At 43.4% G+C, this 24,432-nt stretch overlaps 1 long non-coding RNA gene across 1 annotated transcript in view; it reads right to left on the reverse strand.

Annotated features, from left to right (window-relative positions):
• LOC146190113 (uncharacterized) overlaps window positions 1-24,432 on the reverse strand; it is a 105,586-nt gene that overhangs the window by 46,863 nt on the left and 34,291 nt on the right. The window contains exon 2 of the long non-coding RNA XR_014707702.1: window positions 5,258-5,344. This is a non-coding gene — a long non-coding RNA (uncharacterized LOC146190113). The remainder of the gene's footprint in view (window positions 1-5,257; window positions 5,345-24,432) is intronic.

Below are 24,432 nucleotides of genomic sequence, written 5' to 3' on the forward strand. Positions count from 1 at the left end.
CTGGAGCACTCTCTTTTTGCAGCTTTTGTTACTGCGCACTTAATTTGCATATCCCCATAGAAATTGACAGGCTACATTTTTATTGTTAGCCTTAAAACGTTTTACACTAAAGATTATGGTTGCTTCATTTTTCCCTTATTCGGTGGGAGAAGCTGTTGCTTGTTTTCTTGTTTGCTGTTGGCAGTAGATTTCAGTATTGCACTTTTGGAGGCGCAAGGTTTATCCAGCAGTAGAGTGGGACTGTCGGGAATTCCGCCGAGTCCGCGAATGTGTATCCCAAGATAAATGGCTTCGTAAAAATGGAAAAAAAAAATGGAATAAGTTTTCAGTTTTATTGCGTAGTAGTATGCTCTAACACAATTTACGAAGGGTAAAAACCAAGAACGACAAAAGTAGTGAAAGACAAAAGCCTTAGTGACGCATTCTGCTACGCAACTGGCTCTAATAAGTGAATAATTAGTTAAATATTAGCAATTGCGCGGGTAAATATTTATTCATTAATAATTTATTATTTATTTATAATATTTGACAAATATGTAATTAGTAATTAATCGATATTGATTACCATATGACGATATAAGGCACGCATTCGCGCATACTGTGGTGGTGCTCTATGCTTGATCTAGACCTTTATGGCGTCATCCCGCCTCGGCCAGTCAGAACGCCGCAAAAAGCTGGACACATTTTGTCCACGACAGCATGAGCCATTAAAGGCCTTCGCCTTAAATTTCTAGAGAGCACTTCGGACCACTGAAGTGCGATGAGATAAAAGCCATTATAGCGCAGTGGATCGTAGCCCTCCACTACGGCACTTCTCTCTTTTTTCACTCCCACCAACCTCTCTTCCTTCACGGCGTGGTGCATGAGTCAGCGGAGAATTGTGACATATACTGCGTATTTTCTATCCTGTAAATCAATTTCAAACGCCGCTAATGCCTGCTGCACTAAGGCCTCGTAGACATCTGGGTCTGCTTCTCTTTGCTGTGTGGTGCGGCATTCGAGGAAGCGGCAAATGAAAGGCGCCGCACGGACGCCTCGATCGGACGCCCGGTGGGGCCAGCTTCGTATATGCATGAATCGCCTTGTGGCGTCATGACCTGTCGTGACGGTACATCGCGCGCCCCTTTTCGAATACAACCAGCGTTTCTTTGAATGCATCAAAGTTCAGCGACGTTCTATAATTCATTTATAGGAAAGGAAACGCGCAGTATCTGTCACTCGCGGAATCCCGCTTTCATCCTCACGGTAGACAAGGGGAATTATAAAGAGCGTTTCGGGTGGTGCAGTGGTAAGACGCCCGACTACTGTGCCGGAGTTCCCGGGATCGAATCCCGGCCTCGGCGGCTGCGTTTCGATGGAGGCGAAACGAAGTGGCGTCCGTGTGCTGTGCGATGTCAGCGCACGTTAAAGATCCCCAGGTGGTCGAAATTACTCCGTAGCCCTCCACTACGGCCCCCCTTTCTCTCTATCCACTTTCACTCCCACCTTCATCCCTTCCCTTCCGGCGCGGTTCAGGTGTCCACAGAGCAAGTGTGACAGATACTGCGCCTTTCCCTTCCTATGAACCAACCAACCAACCAACCAACCACGATCCAGGGCGTGGCACAGTGGTAAAGCGCTCGGCTGGGGATCCAAGGAATGAAGGTTAGATTCCCGGTGGAGACAAGGTTTATTAATTTATTTTCAACTCTCGCTCTCAAAACGTGGACACATTTGCTAACGAGAAGGGTGGCTGTTCATGGCCCTATGGGGCTGCGATTGGTAGGTCGAAGCCGCTTGCGGCGGGGGCTAGCCTGCCGCCGAATGTTTATCTTTTGTAGGCCGTTATTGCACCCGCCACCACTTAGGTGGTGGACGACAACTGTTACGGCGCGTGTCATTCTCTCCCTCCTCTTTTTCTTTCTTCTCTACTTTCTCTCTTCCATCCGCACGAGGCAGCAGAGGTGGCTCAGCTGCAGAGCCAGTAGCAAGCCCGTGCGTTTTCTTTTCCTTCTTCCTACAGCTACAACATTCGCTAACGACAGTAGGAGGCATTATAGGCTTTCGCCTTAAAATTGCTGCGGACGGAGGCGCAGGAGGTGGTGAAGGGTGGCTTTTTCTGGTCCTACGGGGCTGGGATGGTAGGTCAACGCCGCTTGCGGCGGGGGCTAGCCAGCCACCGAATTTTTATCTGTTGTTGGCCGTCATTGCACCCGCCACCGCTTAGGTGGTGGACGATGGCTCTTGCGGCGCGCGTCTTTCTCTTCCTCTTCTTTTTCTTTCTTCTCTACTTTCTTTTTCTGTCCGCATGAGACAGCGGAGGTGGCTTAGCTACAGAGCCAGTAGCAGGCCCGTCCATTTTCTTTTCCTTCTTCCTACAGCCACAACAACAACAATGGGTAATCCGCCATAATATTTTGGTTGGCAGCAGACGACGCAGCACTGCACTGCCGCTCATCCTCGCCCACATGGTAGCTTAGTGCGCACAGACGATTCTGGCGTAATCGGGCAAGCCGAATTCGGGTTCACGATACCAAAAACACGTCTGCACGAGGGCGAGCAGGCAAAGGATTCCTCTAGCGACGCCGATGCGAATGGCTCCCATGGGCTAGCACACGAGAGATCGACGCCAATCCGGGCAAGTATCAAAACCTACTCGCCAGAACTAGAAATGATGAATGTCGGCGAGTTCGATGGGCGGCCAGGTCCAGACGCATAGTGCGGTCAGTCGTTCGCGCGTAGCTTGAACAGGTCCGCGTCGCACTGCTTTGCACTTCTTCATAGCGCGCCCGAGTTTTCGAGCGCAGCATCGACTCGTATGTTTCACAGGAATCTGCCGACAATCGCACGCACGTAAGAGCAGCGCACGAAAAGCCGCGTGTGCTCGGTGGACCGTCGAAAACGACAAGGCACTTCCACAACTATGCCTGGCTGCGCTTCCCGCCGTCTGCTGCCAGCGACAACATTATGGCGGATTACTCAGCATGCACTGCTTCACGCAAGCTCCCTATATTACGGTGTCGGCGCTTAACAAATTTGATCTTGTGCACCTCTAACTCCTGAAGACTCGGCTTACGAACCAAGTCTCCTCCGCTACGCTTGTTCAATACTCGTGCTAACCCCTGAAGAACGTTAGTGCGCGGCGAAGGTCTGTATATTTTCCGTACCAAATGAAGATTACTATCAAGAAATGCCTTACATGAAAGAGTATCCAAACCATGCTGTTTTACAGGTTAAGCGAGCTTTGTAGAACAAGAACATATAATAATAATTTTCTACACGGGATGTTTAGTAAGCAGACAAAATCAGGTTGGAACAAATACACTTTCGAATGAGCACGCACATTACCGGCGCATAAAAACGACTGGACTTAGTAAGAGCCAAATTACTTCTCTACAGCTGCCTTCCCGAATGCTTATGTAAAGATTATTTACAATTTTAACGAAGGAGGTATGTGTACCGCAGTTGTTTACCCTGCACAACAACGGGAAGCATGAAAGCTTGCATTTTCGAGCAGAATTAGGTCACCACGAACGGCATGCCCAAATGTCAAAGTTTCTGCTATCATAAGCAGTTAGTTTTATTTACTGGTAAAACCACCCCATCTATTAGCCGGACGGCGAAGATGTATTAACGCACATCGAAAATATTTACTACATTTTCGACTCGTCTGAAATAAGAAATGCTTAACTGGCGATATAATTGTTCGGCCGCCATTGTGCAAATAGTGGAACACGCTGCGGTGATGTAGACTGCGTTTCTTCTTAAATGTTCGGTCAGAAAACGAACAAAACAATATAATTCATTCAAAGCGACTCGTGCAAGAACATTTTTTGGAAACTGCACTATTATAATTTTTCGCATTCAACTAAAATTGTATTGCTCTCTTGAATGATTAACGTTGTTCTTTTAACCCTGATGTCCAAGTTAAAAGTATCTGCAATAAACTTTTGCTAAACATAGTGGCAAGCTGGCAACACTGAAATTGTAAATATGTTTCAATGAAATGTCGATATTGTGCTTTTGCACAAAATGCATGTTTCGTTACGTGTTACCTTTCCAGTTCGCGTGTTAAAAACCGGTACCGATAGTTTTTAAATCCAGAAGCAATTTTTCAGACATTTTATAGAAACACAGAGTAAACAACGCGAATAAGGCCAGAAGAGCGAGTGTTACGGTATCTAAATTGATTTTGTCGGATATTGCTCAGTGCCTTAAGGCACATTAAGTCTACCGTGAAGTAAGTGTAGTTTTTTTCACCAGTTGTTATAATTCCTTAACAAACAAGACTTTCAAATACAACTCTTCGATGATCTTTTATCAAACTGTAGATTCGGAATTTGTTAACACTGCTGAGATACAAGTGCAAAGGCATAACTTTTAAAGCTAGAGCACCTGGTTCCTCGTAAGACATTAAATGTTCGCGACGCTGCATAGTACGCTACCAACCCTCCTCATGTCTCTGTGGAACCAGCAGGTACATGCATTCTTAATAACCTGCAGACAGCGAGCCGACAGATTGCTCTAATATTAGCCCTGTGATAGACCCTGTGAGCTTGATTACTCGGACGAATTACAGAGTAGGCTTCATTTCTCTACCTCGCTACAGCTCACCTCTTCCTCTTGTGCTGTGTAGCGGGAAACAACATACTCGCAGAATAATGCAAGGCTGTACAGGCGTCTAGAGACTACCCTCCACCGGCCCGCACAGAGATGTCGAGACTCGTAAGCAGGACAGAAAGAGGGTTTCGAGCGTCGCACCAGGATTGCTTGACTGTCTAATGGTAAACTAGAAGTTCATTAGCCACGCCGGCTGCTTAGAAGCCATCCGGCGCGAATGAAACATGTACACTTCCACCGCGTCTTCTCTCATCGCGAGAATATTCATGACCCTGGAGAGTGCAATCAAACGATGGACAATCGGCGATTCGGGCGACGGCTCAGCATTGCAACAACAGGCAGAACATTAGCCGAAGTGGCTATCTTTTCTCCTATCAGCGTATAACTTGCAGCCGCAGAAGGGTTTGATAATTCACATATGCCTTTATACATGCGGACTTTACAGGCGATGAGGCGGATGTACTAGCGCGCTTCAGAATTAAAAACATCGATACTTCTCACTCTGTGCTCTCCTCTATATGACTTGAGTTGGGCCTTGAATGAAGGCAGAATTTGGCTTTCATTGTATGTTTGTGGGTTTTGCATTCTGGGAAATTTTTAACATCAAAGAAGTAACCAACACATGCAAAGTCATTTCAGCGATGAATGTACAGCTTACCTCAAACTTCTGTTCGACTGGATTATGTGTCGTTAAGCTGGCAACAATGGGCGAATCGTCAGCTGCTCCTTGTGGAGAGGGCGCGCGCTGCACGAAACATTTAATAAAAATGGGTTAATTTTAGAAATATAGTCCGGGGTGCTAAAAAATCTAGTTACCTCCTTTTCTTACTACGCTAAGTGTCTTTATCCAACTATATCTCCTTTCGCTGTCTCACATCATGAAGCGCTCAGTATTTTTCGGACCTTGCTTACGATGTAGTCCGAACGTACTAGTTACGTATTATGTAGTTTTTGCTCAATTCCAAACAAACCACAAATTTAGTGTCCAATATGTGATGCAACTTTAATAACACTCTGTCTAAACAAAACATATAGTTGCGTTCTTTTATCAAGCTTCTTACTCTCTTCGTTAAGTGAGGAAAGCTCAGAGAGAAAGTGTTCAGTGGCATTAACCTTACTCTTCTTTTCGTCATGAAATGTCAAATCACTCCCCGTACACTTTTTTCTCGAAATCATTTTTTCTTCTTTTCCTGAAGAAAAAGAGATAGAAATCTAGTATAACGCTTAACCTTAGCCATCAGTTAAGACGTGATAGCTTGCGCACTCGTTCCCTGATTTCTAATCCTCGTAGATTTGCATAGCGCCTTCACTTCAGTAGTCTAGCAGCCTCATATCGAGCGTTCGTCACAGCTAGAAATTCTTGCTATCTGTGTTGCAAAGTCTCTCCGATAGTCTAGCGCCACCGTGACGAAAAAAAAAAAAACATATCTCAGACTAAGTTCCGCTTTACTAGATGCATCCGGTACAATAGCAGACGAATTTTTCACTGTAGTACCAGGCACAGGTTCCATCACACGCGTTCAAACTCAGTGATCCTTCCACGAACTTTTTCGTCAACACGACGTTCGTCTCATTCATTAAACTCCAAACGCTCCTTACTAATTATTCACACAATCAGGCACCTCAAATCAATCAACCAGCAAAACCTAATCGCAGCAATATCTAGCAGAGTCGCCATCTTGCGGTACAGCAATGAACAGTATTCGGTGTGGACGCTCGCCCACGTTTTCTGATAGCAAGAACAGTTTTAACGTGTATGCATTTAGCGTATACACGAGGTTTATGTTGTTTTGTTTCCCGGTTATGCTGCGCTTGTACTTACCGGTCCGAGGATTCTACAAAAGGAATCTGAAGACTGTCATCTCATTATAAATAATATTATCTATAGTTTTCCAGATCCAGTATGTCATGCTAGTCCCCTTTCGGTCTCTCAAACACAGTGATTATGTGGTTACCCGCCGTGTCAAAGCTAAACAAAGTCACTGCCGCCAATGCATCCGCCCACAAGTCTGATAATCCCGATTCTGTTTCGAACGCGACAACGACTGAAGTATGGCTTGAAGTCTGCAGCCGAACAGAATGCAGATAGACAGGTGATTCTGTAACGGCCAATTGATTGAGAGAAGCGAAGTAAAGTATCCTTTGATGTCGCTTCCCTTCCTAATTGCAGTCATTTACTTTGGAGATAGACCTTGATAGTCACATAATTACGAGCAAGCGCTCGGGTCCTAAACCGGAGTTCTCAGGTTCTAACCCGACCACGCTGGCCGCGTTTCGATGGAGGTGCACCGCAGAGGCGTCCGTGTGACGTGATAGTGACTGCCTGCAAAGATTCTCCAGGCGGTCAGAATTAGTACGCAATGCTCCACTGTGGCATCTTTTTTGCCTCCTCGGTTCCCTTCAACCTTCCTCTCTTTTCTTACTGGAAAATGTGCATCTCCATCGACAAGTGGAACAATCAATGGGCGTTCCGATTTCCGTAAACATATATACATTTTTGCTAAAAACGTTTAACGCTTTGCAAAACCGTCTGCCAATCTCTCAATGCCAAGAATTACCGGACTTAAGGCACTGTCACATCGTCTACGAAGAAGTTTAAGCTTTGCGCTGATTTGTTTGCTGCTTATAATTTCATATGCTACGCGTCGATTTCAATGCCTTTGTGCGCCGTGTTCCTGGTTCTACAAGTTTTAATTAAATATCTATGCCTTCTGAAATAAAACAGCGCAAGGAACGGGACGAAACGCGAAGGAAAGGAAACAAAGACACAGGCGCTTCGTGTTTCGTCCCGTTCCTTGCGCTGTTTTATTTCATTATGCAGTACCAACTAGCCCGGCATATTGCACTTCTGATCTATGCCTTCATTACGTTGAAAACGAACATGCAGTTGCTCTAGGCTACAGTATAGAATCGGCAGAAAAAACATCGCCGCTACAGTACTGATCACGAAAGCTTATGCTGGACCAAGCGGCGATTAGAATTACTTGTTTTTTTCTTTACTGCCTGACATTTGCAAGACAACACAAACACACAGAATAATAATAATAATAATAATAATAATAATAATAATAATAATAATAATAATAATAATAATAATAATAATAATAATAATAATAATAATAATAATATGCCTGCCAAGGGCTGGCTTTGTCGTTCTAAAATTCCTTTAGATCCATCAAAGGTTCCACCTTTGGCAACCACTCAGGATTATCATCGACAAACTTCATAGTCTCGATAAACCAATAGAGAGCCTCGCGGAATAGAATTATGTATTATAGACAAAGCAGCTATAACATAACTGAAGGTTCAGGCTTCGCAACGTGTGAGAGCTGTTAAAGAGGTCAAATATATCGCTTTTGTTCAAACCCCTATATGTGAATTTCTCTCCGTGGCCTTTGCCTCCGTGAGTACACCTAAATAGACGGATTATGGAAAGCATGCTGCCAATTCTGAGGCCTCCTAAGTGCTAAATGTCACTTTCTGATAACGCATTCGACAATGTGTATGTGAGTGCACGTCGCTGCAACACTGTTTTGCATTACAATTTTGTGCATTTCGGCAAGGCATTAACGTACCGTTTTCGAATTGAACAGTGAACACCATTCGAGGTTTCTACACGAATAGCAACGTTTTTATTAAAGATCGGCTCTACTGTGATTGCATTCAAGTACTGGGACATTCGCCACAAACAATAGATTGCGCAGAAGGAACATGTGCCTAATAGCGATAAGCACGCAGAACCCAAAACAAATCTCCGCATTTACCTTGGCAACGGGAATTTGAAGAAGGCAGGAGGCAACGCTTTTTCGAAACTCGAGGCATTGAGCCCCGCTGTCACAGTTGTCAACGGCCTCAACTACCGCAAAAACAATCAGAATTTCCCTCGTCACACCCACTGCTTTGGAATCGCACGCACGAATGCAGAAAAGGGCGCACGCTTCCACACACTTTTTACCGGGAGAAGGTCTTTGCATTTGCTCGGCGATTCCAAGCACATGACTACACAGATTCGATTTTCGCCCGCCGCTCATTCTGACAGACGCTGTTTCGAAAGGAATGTCTCGGTGCTGTCACCGAGCCTTTTCAAAGCAAATGGGGCTGAAAGGATACCGCACTGCTTCCTACCTTTCATTTGAGGCCAAGAAACACTACGAAAAAACAATAAAAGGAGAAAGGTTTGCTCGTCAATAGACGGTCCTTTAAACGACAGTTCCCGCGATTCCGGGAGCGTCTCTAGAAACAAGGTGCCACATGAATACACAAAGAGATAGCGGTTCGCTAGAAGCATCGCCAAAATATGCGCTTCGAAATACCATCGGAATTCTTGAATACGAACGTGAAAGAACTCGCATTGCAAGGCACGTCACGACCACTCGATGTGCATCCCGATGTATTCATCCCTTTTGTTTAGGCATTTCGCTTGCATTCGACACGGTAACGCACATGTCACTTCGCACCGCATACTTTGCAGATTGCTCAAAATGCTTACGGGATTTGTAATACATTTATATCGTGTTTTCTCTTGGTAAACGCTGGCTGCGGCGTGTTGTTTGGTAACATTGGAATCCGTGCTTGAACTTGAGACGTAAATAAACGTAATAAACACTGCTGTTCAAATTTCGCAATAAGCGTTTCATTGTCAGCTTTTTAGCTTCATAACACGACATGAAAAGACGTACTCTGAAGGAATGAGGTAAAAAAAAAACAAAACAAAAAAAAAAAACATACGACATGGGCTCTTTTGTTTGGTTGTGGAAGCCGCGTACCCAGACTTGTGCATTTTCTCTTTCTTTACTAGGCTACATTCGAATGTGGCCATCCATCTTTGTTTTTGTTACGAAAATAGCTATAGGCAAGTAGCGGACTGTTTTTGTTGAGTCTGTATATTATTAGGATTACCGTTTCCCGAATGGTTTATTTTCCAATTTGGCCAATTAAAGGTTCACTGTCCAGGAAAGGACCTTTTAAGCGAAGGAGCCCAGTGTTTCGATCAGGCACCGGGGAGATAGTCTGTGCAAAATGCTACAGTGACACGCGCGCCGCAAAGCAACGAAAATACAAATCAAAGCTCTCTCCTGCTCTCCTTCGGGAAGCCAGATTTCCCGTTCCCTGCGCTGGCCCGTCGAGCCGCAGCTATGACGTATTTGTCGAAAACGACATGCATTGGTCCGTCTCGCAGTCTGAGGGTGAAGGATGGGTGTCTACCGCTCGCTGCGCGCTTCTCCCTCGCCACAGCCAGACTGAATCCAGCGGCGCGCGCTCCCTCGCCAGTTTTTGTTTTTTTTTTCGCGCAAGCGGAGTTCCACGCCCCACCTCCCGCCAAACGCTTAGGAGGAAGGGGAATTTGTCTTGCGGAGGCTAGACGACCGGGAAGGAGAGTGAAAAATCTCTGAGAGAGAATGGAAGGAGAGGAAAGCGCAAAATCGGTTGATTGTGGTGGCTTTAACTCCGTTATTAATTACTCTTCAAAATCTTTTTGCGGCCTTGCGGTGTGCGGACGAAGCCTCACAGCCACCGCGGAAAAAAAGAATTTTAGACCGGAGGGGGGACAGTGGGCCTTTAAAGGAAATGAACCCGAGCGTGCTTTGTTACATGAGTATGCGGGAGGAATGTTTGGGGAGCTAAGGCATCCAAAGTTTGCTTTCCAATCATTCAAACACACACAACAATAAAGACTTACGAAATACTAACAGGGGAATTTAGAACATTTGCCACCAAGCAGAACACCTGTCTGTGGGCTTGCGTTTAACGGATCCATCTGATAAAGGGCAAAATAAATAATAGTTTTGTGGCACAAACTTTAGAAGTAAATTTTTTAATGAATCGTTAAATTAAAGAAATTGTTTTCTGGAGCTCCTGCTGGCACTGCAAACCTCCATAGGTACGCCTTTCGTCTAACTTTGTCGGACACAGACCGAAGGGCAGAAGAAGCTGTAATATGGCACGAATATTGACCGATTCGACTGTAACACATTACCTATTATGGTATTAAGTTGATGAATCAACATGATTGCTTCAAGCTGTCTCAATATTGCCGTTCTTTTCGATTGCCGGTAATTATTTTAAAGACAACTCGATGCTGCATTTTTGGCCCCTCTAGCGGTGCTTAGAAACTATTCCTATAATCTAGAATGCACTGTATGGACGAAGGTACAAAATTGGTTTTGGTTTTGGTAAAATTTGATTCCATGGTGTCCTCTGCCTACGTTGTTGCTCTGAAGGTATATGAAAGGAGCCTACAACCACTAAAGACCTCATTTTTGCTACATTTGTCTGTCTGATTTTCTTCCACGGTAGCAAGACTCCTTACATTGCGAGCAAAGGAGACTATGCAAGGTACGCACAAAATCAGATCAAAGGTGTCTAAGCAAATGTTATTCAAGATTTTAAATAAACACCTAATATTTCTGCTGAACAAAAGTCAGCTGAATATTGCTTGTATTTACCTAGAGTACAAGGAAGTATTTTTCTTTAACTCAAATCTTAGCGCTCAGACACACACAAAAAAAAAATAAAAAGTTTACATTCAGCTCTCAGATGGGAATATTAAAATTCTCCAGAAAAACAAAAATTCTGCAAGCCAAGTACGTTTGCAACTTTTTGTTCTGCACAGATGAAGACTCGTGAAGTTAGTTTTAAGAATATCCCGTGACAGAGCTGCCACCTTCTATGTCATATATAACTGCTAGATTTCAACTTTCTGCGATGCTCACGGCAGAGGTTGGTTCTTCAATCGCTCAAAGATGAGCGCCAGCTGTAGTAGCGCGCGTGATGGAGCTTTCGAAAAAGCGCACTTTCATTTTGACTTACCGCCCACGTCGAAAACGGCCAAAAAGCGAACTCTTATTGGGCAGGAAAAATAGAATGTGGCAGTTATTTAGCAGGCCTCAAGTAGAGGGCACTGTAGTTACGGTGCTTTCGGGCAACGTATATCTAGAGTGGAAAATAGACCTTTGTAGTTGGCCTTCCTGGACATAAACGGGGCGTGCGACAACGTAAATAGGGAACTCCTGAGGAACATAAAAAAAGAAAGTATCTGTTATGGAGATAACAGGGTTCCTACAGAAATATACCGGGATAACAAAGTAGAAATTACAAGGGAAGGGATAAGAAATACGGAAGCTGTCAAGGTATATGCAAAGGATTAAGACAAGGTTGTCCTCTATCACCGCTGCTGTTCATGCTTTATATGATAAACCTGGAACGGAGGATACAAGAAAGCGGCCTTTGGTTTAACCTGTCATATAGATTAGGCGGAAAGGCGGTAGAGCAGCGCCTCCCCGGTTTGATGTACGCAGACGGTATTGTGCTGCTAGCTGAGAGTCTGGAAGAATTGCAAACTCTAGTTAAGTATTGCGGAGACGAAGGGGACGCTTTAGGCTTCAGTTTTAGCGCAGTTAAGTCAGATTTGATAATTTTCAACGGCTCAACTGATCATGGTTCTAAAATACAAGGCCATGGAATACCCAGAATAGCAGAATATAAATATTTCGGGGTATGTGTAAACGAATGATTGGTATACATTTAAAAGCATGAACAACCACTTAAGGCAAAAGGGCGAAGAAATGCTGGCATAATGAGGCATAGGGCATTGTGGGGATAAAACAGGTATGCGGGTTTGAGGGCTATTTGGAAAGAAATTATGATGCCCGGACTTACTTTCGAAAATGCGGTTTTGTGCCTAAAATCAGAGGTACAGTCAACAGAAATAAATCAGAGAGCCGTTGCACAATTAGCACTGGGTGCCCACGGCAAAACCACAAATAAAGCGGTACAGGGAGATATGGGCTGGGAATCTTTCTAAGTACGGAAAGCTCTCTATTATATGAGGAACGCCTGAGGAAATTGGACAGCAACAGATTGGCAGCAAAAGTATTTAAATACCTATACCTAAAAAGCGTTGACTCACTATGGAGGAAAAGAACAAGGAAACTAACCATTAAGTATGCTGGTCACAAGGATGAAGAAATAAAGAGCATTAAGCAACAGGTGAAAAACACAGAAGGTAAAAATTGGATAAATTCGATGGAAGGAAAGTGGAAAAGGCAGATGAGAAAGGAAGCTTTTTTTTCGATAATTCAAGAGGCAGTTCCCTACTTTTTGTAGCTATACCAGGGTGTCTTTGAACACGCAAGCTACAAAATAAATTTAACCATGAAGATGATGCATGTGCAGTATGTGGTAACTCCATTGAAACAGTTGACCATGTTGTACTCGAATGTAATGGTATTCATCCGGAAGTCGATGCAGGCGCAGTCACTCTTCCTGAAGCTCTGGGGTTTAGCGATACCAGTGGCCGGGTGAATAAACCTGTGGTGGAAGCTAGCAAAAAACGACTGGAAGATTCATGGCTTAAAAGCAGAAAGGTGATATAATGTTAGTAGTGTAAAAAAAAATTCAATAAATATAATGATGGTATAGTGAATCAATTGAAAACAATATTTAAGATATAGGGGAGAAAATGGGCATGATACTACTGCTACCACCCCGTTTCAAAGGGGACGCTCCTTATTTAATCCATCCATCCATTCATACGGGCACACAGAGAGCGTGGTCACAATTTTTACAAACTTCGCGGGCTGACATTTGTGCCGACAAACAGCAACAGAAGAACTATGTCTATCTCTTCGGAAGCAATAGGGTCCGACGTTTTTCGTTGCGCTCGACGACATTCCTATCAATAGCTGAGGATTTAAATCCGTATATAGGGAGCAGTTAGGGATAAGGGTAGATGGAGAATACCTCAGTAATCTGCGATTTGCTGATGACATTGCCTTGCTAAGCAACTCGGGGGATGAACTGCAAATAATGATTGATGACCTAGACAGGAAAAGTAGAAAGGTAGGCTTGAAAATCAATATGCAGAAGACTAAGGTAATGTTCAACAGCCTCGGGAAGGAACAGCAGTTTACATTAGGTAGCGAAATACTGGAAGTAGTAGGCGAATATGTCTACTTAGGACAGGTAGTAACCGCAGATCCGGACCACGAAAAGGAAATAACAAGAAGAATACGATTGGGATGGAGCGCATTTGGCAAGCACTCGCAGATTATCAGTAGCAGCTTACCGGTATCGCTCAAGAGGAAAGTATACAACAGTTGCATCTTGCCTGTACTCACCTATGGGGCTGAAACGTGGAGGCTAACCAAGAGAGTTCTACTTAAGTTGAGGACAACCCAGAGAGCTATGGAACGAAAAATGGTAGGGGTAACATTAAGAGATAGAAAGCGTGCAGAGTGGGTCAGATAAATAACTCAAGTTACCGACATTCTAGTAGAAATTAAGAAGAAGAAATGGACATGGGCAGGACATGTAGTGCGAAAAGAGGATAACCGATGGTCGCTTAGGGTAACAAACTGGATTCCAAGGGAAGGAAAGCGTAGCAGGGGGCGGCAGAAAGTTAGGTGGGCGGATGAGATTAAGAAGTTCGCAGGGGTCAAGTGGATGCAACTAGCACAGAACCGGGTTAAGTGGAGAAATATGGGAGAGGCCTTCGCCCTGCAGTGGGTATAATCAGGCTGATGATGATGATGATAAAGGGGTAACTACCTGATATCGACAGATATCCTGAATAGGCGGGGTGCAATACGCTAGCTTTCGCTGTATATAAATCCAAATTTAGCTCACTTGACATTAGTTGGCATGAAATGTAGATAAACTTGGTTTATTTTTTTGCCGAGACACTCTGTATACATAAGTCACAGTTTCATTGGAATAAATACGTTAAAGTTAAAAAAAAAACAGACACGCGCACAGGGCACTACACTCACAAGCAGAAACAGAGAGCACAGCTTGCGTATGTGCGCCAGATAAAGAATACAGTGAAGTCATGATGAACTTGTTCCAAAGCCAGACTCGATGGACTCGTACCAAATACAGTATAGGTTCCCAAGCACACGTCGAACACCTTACCTTGCGGCAGGAAGAAAAAGTGGTCTCAACATTCTGTTTTAGTTTATTCCTCATAAATAATAACATGTAACGGGTGGCTTGCTCTTTACCTTTACCTGAATCATTTTTTAGCTCCTAAACGAGACAACATGCTGCAAAGCAACAGAATTTCTCTCCTCCTTTTTTAGGCATAGATCTAACTAAAAACGAAAGGTTCAACATTTGACTTAGGCATTTCGAACACCGCTCCTGTTATTGTATCACACCATGCCTGGTTGGCGTTTTTCGCCATTCTTCTTTTTTTGTCACTGCCGCCAGTAAACAACAGGCCGTAATTTTGACGGCATCACTTGCCGAACTATTTACTGCGATGCTTTCCATCAACATGATTTAAAGTCCTGACGTGAATACTGGCAAGGGCTCTGTGATCTAATTAGTAAATGAAAGAAGGTATGGGTAACGGGAGAGGTATGAGCCAAAGTTCTTCTAGGTGTGCCGCACTTCCGCAGCGTTCGCAAGTTCTCTAATCTACGTCTAAACGTTTTTCATAATCTCAGAACTCTTCTTTGATCAAGAGTAGGCATTAGTCTAAGCGCAGTAATCTTTTGCAGCGAGCAATGACAGATATTTGCTCAGTGTCTGTTCAAAGACACGTCATGAGCATCAATTTTCTATTAACATTCCCTGGAAATGATAGTTATAAATGTACATTAGGTTCATATCGCTGAATACGGTAAATACTTTTCACTTTTGACACCTTGGAGATCTTCAAACGCTGCGCAAGTAGCGGTTTAATGTGTTCATTTTTATTTAAATATGTGACATTATTAAATTACCAGGCATAATCCTGAAATGGAAAGTCCTTCATGAAAACGTACAGCTGCACTAGTATTGCACTTGTCACAATCTCTCATCACAGTAGGCGCAATCAAAGTTTCTTATTTTCCTCAAAGTCGAGTTTCACGCATTATATTTTCTACCTAGGCTTGTGCAATATCAGTGCTAACGATACTGATCTTATCGGCAAAACAAAATTTTAACACTAATATCTTGCTTGCTGCCTTACAATTTAAACCGAATATCCTTGAAGGCGACATTCTGAGCGAAACACCAGGGACACGACGCTGGCAGGTGATAGCAGGCAGATGACATGACCGGGCACGGATCTATCAATGGTTCGTGTGATTCAACGAGATCACATGATATTAAAAATTTGGGAAAAGTTCGAAACCCAGGCTGCCTTGAAATGGGAAAGTGGAATGAGAGCAAACCTTCCAGTTCTCTGGTATGCCCAGTCGGGCACATTAAACCGGAGCTATCGGCTACATATATACGGCTTGGATTAAGTGGGACTTTATATGTGGAAGTGTAGCCCAGGCTATCGCGTCTTACCCTTAAAGGCGCAGCTTAACTGCCCACCATATATTTTTGTATATAATGAGCAATAACGCCAACCTTTATTCAATGAGCGGTTCGTACAGAGACATCAGCATTCATTAAGGGAACGGGAACTCAAACTTCAGTCTGCCTTTAAAGAAGAAATAAATGACTTTCCGCTTTAGCATCATATATATCTCACTGAAGAAAAAGCTTGGCGTATTTTAGAGCACTGGAACTTGAATTCTTAAAATTGTGTTCTGCTTATCCCCGAAGAAACCCGCACGGCGCAAATGTGGCTTCCGACTCGCGGCTTCTTTTTTAAACCCAGACACACAAGAGGTGAATTACGTGGCCTCCGCTGCTTATCACTGCAGCCTCCGAAGCCGTATAAATTCTTCCAACGCCATAATCACTGTCGACAGCCGACATCCTCCAAACGCCTGGGCAAGCACTTGTGGAAATCCCTAAAGCCGATTCCTGGGCCCGTCCTTTTATCTGAGACCACAGGCAGGAAAGATTCTGGCGAACTCGCTCAAGAGGCAATATATCTGTCGTGGGCGCTCGCCGGCTCTAGGCAGCTTCCTATCCGTGGCAGTCTCTTGATCCCGAATACTCCACCCTCTAAAGCAGTTTACGAGACTCCGTACACTCCATAAGCGGCTCTCGAGAGTGGAGAGAAGCGACTGCGAAGTCTGGACGGCAATATGTCGCGGTGGCGACGGCGGTGGTGGCCTGGTTAAATCCCCCCCCACATCCCTTACGTGCTCAACTTGACGCAAAGCACGTCTGAGCTTGGGGCTGCTTGTAGCGGATAGATGCACACTGTCGATCTCGTCGAGTGTCGGAGCCAATCCAATTTCGGGAAGCCAATACACGATCGGCGGTGGTGGCATTCTAAATCCTGGTCCGACACGTCGTATAGACACCACTTGGCTGATCTGTGATGCGAGAAACGTTTCGGTGGGTGAGGGGCAGGGATGTTTCGATCGTTTCATGTCTGCGTCGTTTGAGGGATATACCGGAAGCACAACAGGGCGAGTTGGATATACTATGTCGTCTAATAGTTAGGAACTACACGATGTGGGCGTCAATAACGGCCACCTGTGTGTGTGTGTGTGTGTGTGTGTGTGTGTGTGTGTGTGTGTGTGTGTGTGTGTGTGTGTGTGTGTGTGTGTGTGTGTGTGTGTGTGTGTGTGTGTGTGTGTGTGTGTGCGTGTGCGTGTGCGTGTGCGTGTGCGTGTGCGTGTGCGTGTGCGTGTGTGTGTGTGTGTGTGTGTGTGTGTGTGTGTGTGTGTGTGTGTGTGTGTGTGTGTGTGTGTGTGTGTGTGTGTGTGTGTGTGTGTGTGTGTGTGTGTGTGTGTGTGTGTGTGTGTGTGTGTGTGTGTGTGTGTGTGTGTGTGTGTGTGTGTGTGTGTGTGTGTGTGTGTGTGTGTGTGTGTGTGTGTGTGTGTGTGTGTGTGTGTGTGTGTGTGTGTGTGTGTGTGTGTGTGTGTGTGTGATAGAGGAGAGGAGCTGTAATAGGGGAGACTTTCAACTGCAGAAACACTAGGCGACACTTTTTTTTGGTGCAAAGTGTTTTTTGTGGTGCCGCTTTTGTCACTAGCCTACAGCAAATGTTTACGCGCAATAGCCCTAAAGGGCGCGTTACGCAGAATACCCGGCTTTGGCATCTGGCAGTTCACACGGCCAAGAACAAATTCTTCGATTGTTCGTGCGACTTTACGTGAATACAAGATATTGTGGCATATATGCCATATATCATATATGACATATAGGATATTGTGACATATATTGCGACATTAAATTAGGCAGAGCTGCCAACTAGGGGTGCTCGTTTGAGTTCTAAAGGTGAAATTAGAATAAACCTTTCAGTGCTTTTGGGTGCTGAGTTCAGTACACTAACCGCCACGCGGCCACTTCCATACGGGTAATTAAAACGGTCGCTATACACGTCGGGTGGTCGCCTACGCTTTCGCCTCATACCCATAAAGGAGGAGATTAGGCGTCCTCACAAGTTGTTTCTTATGGCTTGCACGATTAATTTCTTTTCTGCGCCTTTCAGGTAACTAAATATTGTGAGCATGTGAGTAGATGACGAATATTACGGATAGATTTTGAGGCAATGAGAAACCGCGAGTAATTAACATCGAAATATTCAGGCCGCACCAAATAGCTTGCGCAGAATCGCAGTTGAAAACTTCAGTTCAAACCAGTGGACAGGGCAGGTTGGCTGCGCCCATGAAAGCACGGCTCTCTTAGCTTTAGTCACATTTGCTCGTCATTTCTTAACTTTCTCAGGCTGAAGCTTTTAAAGCGATCTAACACAAAGTAAGCTGGAAGTATGAAAACTTGCATTTGTTATGCGGCATAAAAAAGGAATGGCGCCATCTATTGTAAATTGCTATTTCTTTCCCAGGCTGTTGATCATTCACTGTCTTTTGTAAATTGCTATTTCTTTCCCAGGCTGTTGATCATTCACTGTCTTCTGGATTATAATATTGAGGCCTATATTTCTGAGTTTTCCGTTTAAGTAATTTATCAATCTTCGCAATTCTTCTCTTAAGTTATTCAGGTAGGAAAATACATGAGAATCTCAGATAACTGAGTATTCTCTATCCACCTTTACACCTAACCGTTCCCTTTCTATGCTTCTAATGACATCCGCAAAGTGTTCTGTGTGTACTACTGAAAACACCCTTTGTCCCTGCCTAACACATTTCTTTATGGGAATTTAGTTTTTTTTTTACAGATGGCTTTGATTCCTGCGCAGTAAAAATAGACATCTTGTACTATTTTCTCTAATGGCTTATCGATACCCTATTTCACAAAACCTGCATGACTGCTGATTCAAATGATCTGTTGCAAACTATAAATTGTATATGTTAGAGTTATAATATTCCGAGAATTTGTCTATCATCTGGTCGATAGTGGGGATATGATCTGTTGTAGATTGCACTTTAAACACTCGTGTATAATAATTTTATTGACTGAAGTCTGAGCTTGCCATGACTTTATTTGCTAGTACCTTTGTAAATATCATGTGCATAAATAAGAGTAAGCTGATCGGTCTGCTAATTCTCAAGTCTTTGAAGTCTTCTTTGAATGAAGATAATATTACTCTCCTTTCACGACTCTGTTTCCCGCTAGAGGATGAGCCATTGCGTAGCTCAATCTCTGTACTGTCGTTCAGGAATAATGTAGTTATCTTATCATCTCAGGCCGCTTTCATTCTTTTCATTCCTTCTAATGCTTTCATTATTTCGTACTTCGTCACTGGTGGGTCATTTCGAAATGAAGGTGAAGTCTTTTGTGCTACTGCTGTCTTCGTTATCATTCTGCTTACTTCGGCCACCGCAGGAATCCGTAAAGAACTCCTCGGCCACTTTGTGTATCCCATACACATTGATAATTGTACTGAACGACCTCTCTGTTAGCGTATTCATCTCAATTTTGTAGTGTTCCTAGTTTCTTCTTGATATTATTCAGGCTACTGCCGTATAGATAATGATTCATTGTCTCTATATTGTAATCCACTGCATCGAAGATTTTGTGTTTAATGATTAGCTTTGATAGCTGTGCCAGTTGTACCCTATTTTCTTGTTTGAAAATTTTACGCTTTGTCGTTTCCTAATGCGATCTTTTGTCTCCATAAGTAATTTACAAATATCCTTCCCAACTTTGCTACCGTAGACTTCTACCACGGACTTAGTAATGACATCTCTGAAATTATGGTGCATTTCTTCTGCACTCCGCCATCTTGGTTGATTAAAGCTGAATATCGATTCTGAAGCTAGTTCCTTAATTTCTCTGCTTCCCCCCTTAGAGATAATTTGTCGATCGTCTTCTTCCTTATTAGCTTACGCAGTTTTCTCTTTAAATATAGACTAATTTGAGACCTTACTATCCTGCGTTGACTATACTGCACCTTTGCGATGACCTCCACATCGTGCACAATGACTGGGGAAAAGCACAATGTGAAACATCATTCATTTTTAGATATCTCATTCAGGATTTTTCATATAAATTCTCATTTCTCGATCCTATTTGTTCTAAGATGCTGCATATTGCAAGGAATATAACAAAAATATGCGTAGCTAAAAAGTATTGAGAAGTGTTTTTTACTAACGAAAACTCGCCAAGGGATACAATTTTTTACCATTCACTAATATTTCAGCACATATAATCAATGCATTTGGAGACCACCGCTCGAGAGCCTCCATTTTATTATCAAATATAAAACTCTCACACTGTATTTTTCTTGCGTAGCACACTAAGATAACGCAAAATAAGCTTTTAAAATTAGATTTTAAGACAGAACGTAAGATTTCTTTCCTCCCACTAGTACGATAACAAGCAGATCCTAAAATATTCCCCAGCCCAATTTGTTATTATTGCGGAAAACGCCAACATTTGATTTCCAAAGGAAACTTCCTTCGCTCCTTGCGAACGCAGGACGAAGATTAAAGGCATTGTTTTGCTGCAATTGAAGTATAACCAAATTTTCTTCAGCGTGCTGTAAGATCATCAGATATTATTTAATAGTGTTCCACAGCTATACGGAAAGTGACTAAAATTTACTTCCTAGAAAGCTGGACATGAAGCAAACAATAACAAGAACGAAATAATAAAAGAAAAGCAAAGAGAAAGTGAATAATGGTAGCGCATTTCCATCCAGTGTTAGAAATACTAATAATGAAACTTTAAATGTACTTAAAATAGCATTGCAGCGGATGACCTGATTAATTCTCTCGTAAATAGAATTTCACATAAAATTTTCAATCGCTAAAGTCGCGCAAACTAACGACAAATATCCCAATTAACTGTTCCGAATAAATGTTCTAATGTATTGCCGCTTGAAAGGGCGGGCGTAAACACGCGGTTTCGATGGCCTATACTGGAAGCAGCTCCCATGGCACCACAAACGTTTCGATTCTGTTGGTGCGCACGTATCAAATTACATATTGGGGTAAGCCTTCGGTTTCTAAAGCACTTTCCTAGCGTCATCATGTCATAAAAAATTGAAATCCCTCAGGTACTGAGGTACTTTACCCTTTCAAAAAAGGTGTAATTCACGTCACGTTTTTCGGAGCCTCAAGTGTTGAACATGTGAGGCTGGCGAAACGAAGTTTTAAAACGTAAGCGCATAACCTAACCTGCTCTCTCAAGCTGCGTAGAATTTTCCTTGGAGAAAATGAAACAAGAAAAAAAAACACATACTTGCCGAAATTCAACGCCTGTGTTGCGATCAAATACTTTTGTTCTTTTTCTTTGATAAAAAATAATTTCATAAAAGCGATTAGTATTTCCAGTTGTAAATTCCTTTTGCTTGATGTATAACGATATCCATCAACGCTGATTCTGATATCACCCTCCCGTATGAAAGGAGCGACCCAAGTTGGCAGTTCCTGCCCGTGGCATAGCGGTTTTATGCGGACCCACTGACACGGACACGGCACACAGCGACGAGCGATTAGACCTGGCGTAGTATTGCTTTCACAATAAAGCAGCATCATTCACAAGCACTGAATAGATCAGCATCAAATGGCACATTAAGTCAAGCGTCAAATGACACTTTCAAGCAGATGGTTATCAAGAGGTCATTCGAATTCATGCAGATCACGGTGTTGCACAACACTCATTGGCAAGTCATTCCACATTTCAATTACATGGAGGAAGAAGGAATGTCTGAAAGTTTCAGTACGGGTGTAGTACGGCTGAATTATCCGACTATGATTTTTTCTTGAACTCCGTTTGCCTGGTACCGTATGTTTCGTTCTGAATATTTATCTGTCCTTGGAGCATCTGGAAAAATATATCTTCAGCCGATTTTTCTTTTGTCTGCGTATTTAATAAGTTAATCTTTTCGTTGTTCTTTCGAGCAGTCTCCAAATCAATCAATCAATTAGTCAGTCAATAAACCAACCAGTCAACATTTAGCTTAGAAGGTACAGCTTTTGATATGTTTGCTCCTTTCTTGCTATTCTTGGAATTAGTGTTTTCGTAATTTGAGATTTGAAAACGACTAGAGTAATGGATGGTATATCTTTACAACAGTGATACGTGAACATCTAAGCCACTCATTGTGCATCTATAAATAGCAATGACATAAGGTCATTCAGAAACTATAACAAACTAGCGCAAAAAAAAAGAAGAAGACTGATCGTGCAGAACAACACGTGCGCTGACATTCGACTGACGATTTATTTCACATATAGGAATTGATATATTCCTATATCAATTCCTATATATTGATATATTTTCCCGCCAAATAAAACACGCATAAAAACATGCAAAGCAACGTTGTGTCATCAGAGTTCTAATCTTACAGGTCAGAGAACATACTCTCAAGAAGGGCAAATTCACGCTTAACCAGTGACAATAAAGGTTTGCTAACGCAAGCAGAATACGCCTTATCAATATGATACGCTTCTACTACCTCTGTTACTGTTTATCCTTGTGTTAAAAAATAACAAATGTTTGAAGAAGCAAGGAGTTGCACGGGCGTTCGCGTTGTCTACAGTGCACAGATAGGCTCGTGCCGCTTACTTTGTCAGGGAATTAAAGGGTTCCCTCAGGCAGTCATTTAAACACCGTCCTGATCGACAAGCATATTACGCACTGCTAGAGACGAGAATTCGGTGTAGAATACCTTGAACGCTCCTTTCAGAGTAGTTAATACTATTCTGCAAGGATAACAGGACAACTTGCCCAGTTTTCGGTTCTTCTAAGTATCACCGAGAAAGTTTGTTAACATTCCTTCCTTCCTTTCCTTTCCTTTCCTTTATATTGTTCGTGTTCTTCCGTATAGGATAGCAAGCTGTACGCAGCCCACATGGCCTCACCCCTTCCCGTTCTTCCCTTTATCTTCGCTGACTTCTCGACGACGATGGTAACAGTGCACGTTCTCTAGAGATTAGTAACACGTAAGGTACCTCTCTCGTTACCCTTTTACAGACGGCGCTTCGCTCGCATCGTTCCTTAGGGGAAATGTTCGCAGTAAATAAATGAATACCGATTCACACTTAGCCTTTAGAAAAATATTTATCCACCGCATGCAGGGCCCCAGTAGTCTAGATCAAAGGCGGCAGAGTAGGCTTTGTGCTTCTGGCGTTTAGCAGCGGCTTGTCTTCATGAAAAGCTGTTCAACCCTAAACGACCCAAAAACACCGCGGTGGACGGGTCGCGCAACAAATGAGTGTCCGCTGCAGTACGCTCTGGGAACGAATTATCTCCCCTGCGGCTATTCGTCAACCTAGTTTATTTACAGCGTTGGCTCTGCGGACCACGGTTACGGTTCAGCGGTCACAGGCTACGAAGTAGTCGTTTCCTCCCGAAGCGACCTAATTTGCTGCGGCCACAAACGAGCCCTCGCGTTCTGCGACCGTTCCATGATTTTCCGGTTCGTCGATTGCTGACGAAAGAGCAGAGAAAAAGCGATTGCCTTTTGTCAGCTTTGACCAGAGATAAAGTACAACTGTGTTTGTAACATGCCGAGCCTTGCTGCACAAATGGATGTGCCGGTCGCGGCATTGGCCAAATGATGAGTTTGGCTGCCGCCTAGAACCAGGCAGTGCATAAAATAGCATTGTGTAGAAGTACAATTGACACTGAAACTCTAGCCGTAGTCTAAGTACTTTGCTTTAAAACGCGAACGTTTTATGAGGTACGTTAGAAGAGCGTCGAGGAGAACCTGAATATTGTAAGACGATCAATCCACGACGCAGACGAAGCGCTCGTGCAGGATCGCGATGAAAAACTCTATCCACCGGTTTATTAAGATGAAACTTCATGAAACTTAACTTCCGCATAAACCGTTAGTTACAATTTTGTCTCTATTACAATAGAAAAGGTCTATTTTACAATGGACGTTTTTTTTTGCAAAAATGTCCTATGGGAAATCGGGAGGTGCACGTGGGTTAATTAGTTAAATTATTAGAGCTAAAAAATTCAGTCAAAGTTCAAAGTGCCAGAAGGAGGAATGTCGACGTCCGAAGGGGTCACGCGGTACACGACTTTCGGTGGCGTGGGCCTAACTTCCGTTGGCAGAAAATTTGAAACGTTTCAACGTGAACGAGCGGGGAAGGACGTGATTCGCGTCCAGAATGACTGGAATGGGTAGAAAACGTGTAAAGAGAGGTAATTAACCAACTGCAATCTGGAAATTTCCAGGAGCACTGCAGAATCTACAGTGCAAAAATGAGAACGCCTGAGTATTTGCTGCTGGACACAGTACGTACATCTCGCTCCCCTTGTCGAACACAACCAGCTTTCGTTGACTATGACAAAGTTCACCGGAGTTCTATGATTGGTTTACAGGAAAGAAAGGCACAATATGTGTCTTTCGCCGAATTACGCAGACCCATCTCGAGGACAACACAGCAACGATCAGCTTACGCATTTTTCCAGAGAAGATTCGGCAGTGATGTCGTAAATTGTTTTTAAACGAGAACCAGTCTCTGGCCCGAACATGCTTTTGAGTAGATTTAATTAGGCTCAAAAACGTAATTACTGTTCCTGCCAGCCGTCATGCGTATCGATTTCGGCATTTCCATCTCATCCGAT

Source organism: Amblyomma maculatum, chromosome 5 (genome assembly GCF_055883805.1).
Source record: "Amblyomma maculatum isolate TAMU_Amacu chromosome 5, ASM5588380v1, whole genome shotgun sequence".
Lineage (NCBI taxonomy): Eukaryota > Metazoa > Arthropoda > Arachnida > Ixodida > Ixodidae > Amblyomma > Amblyomma maculatum.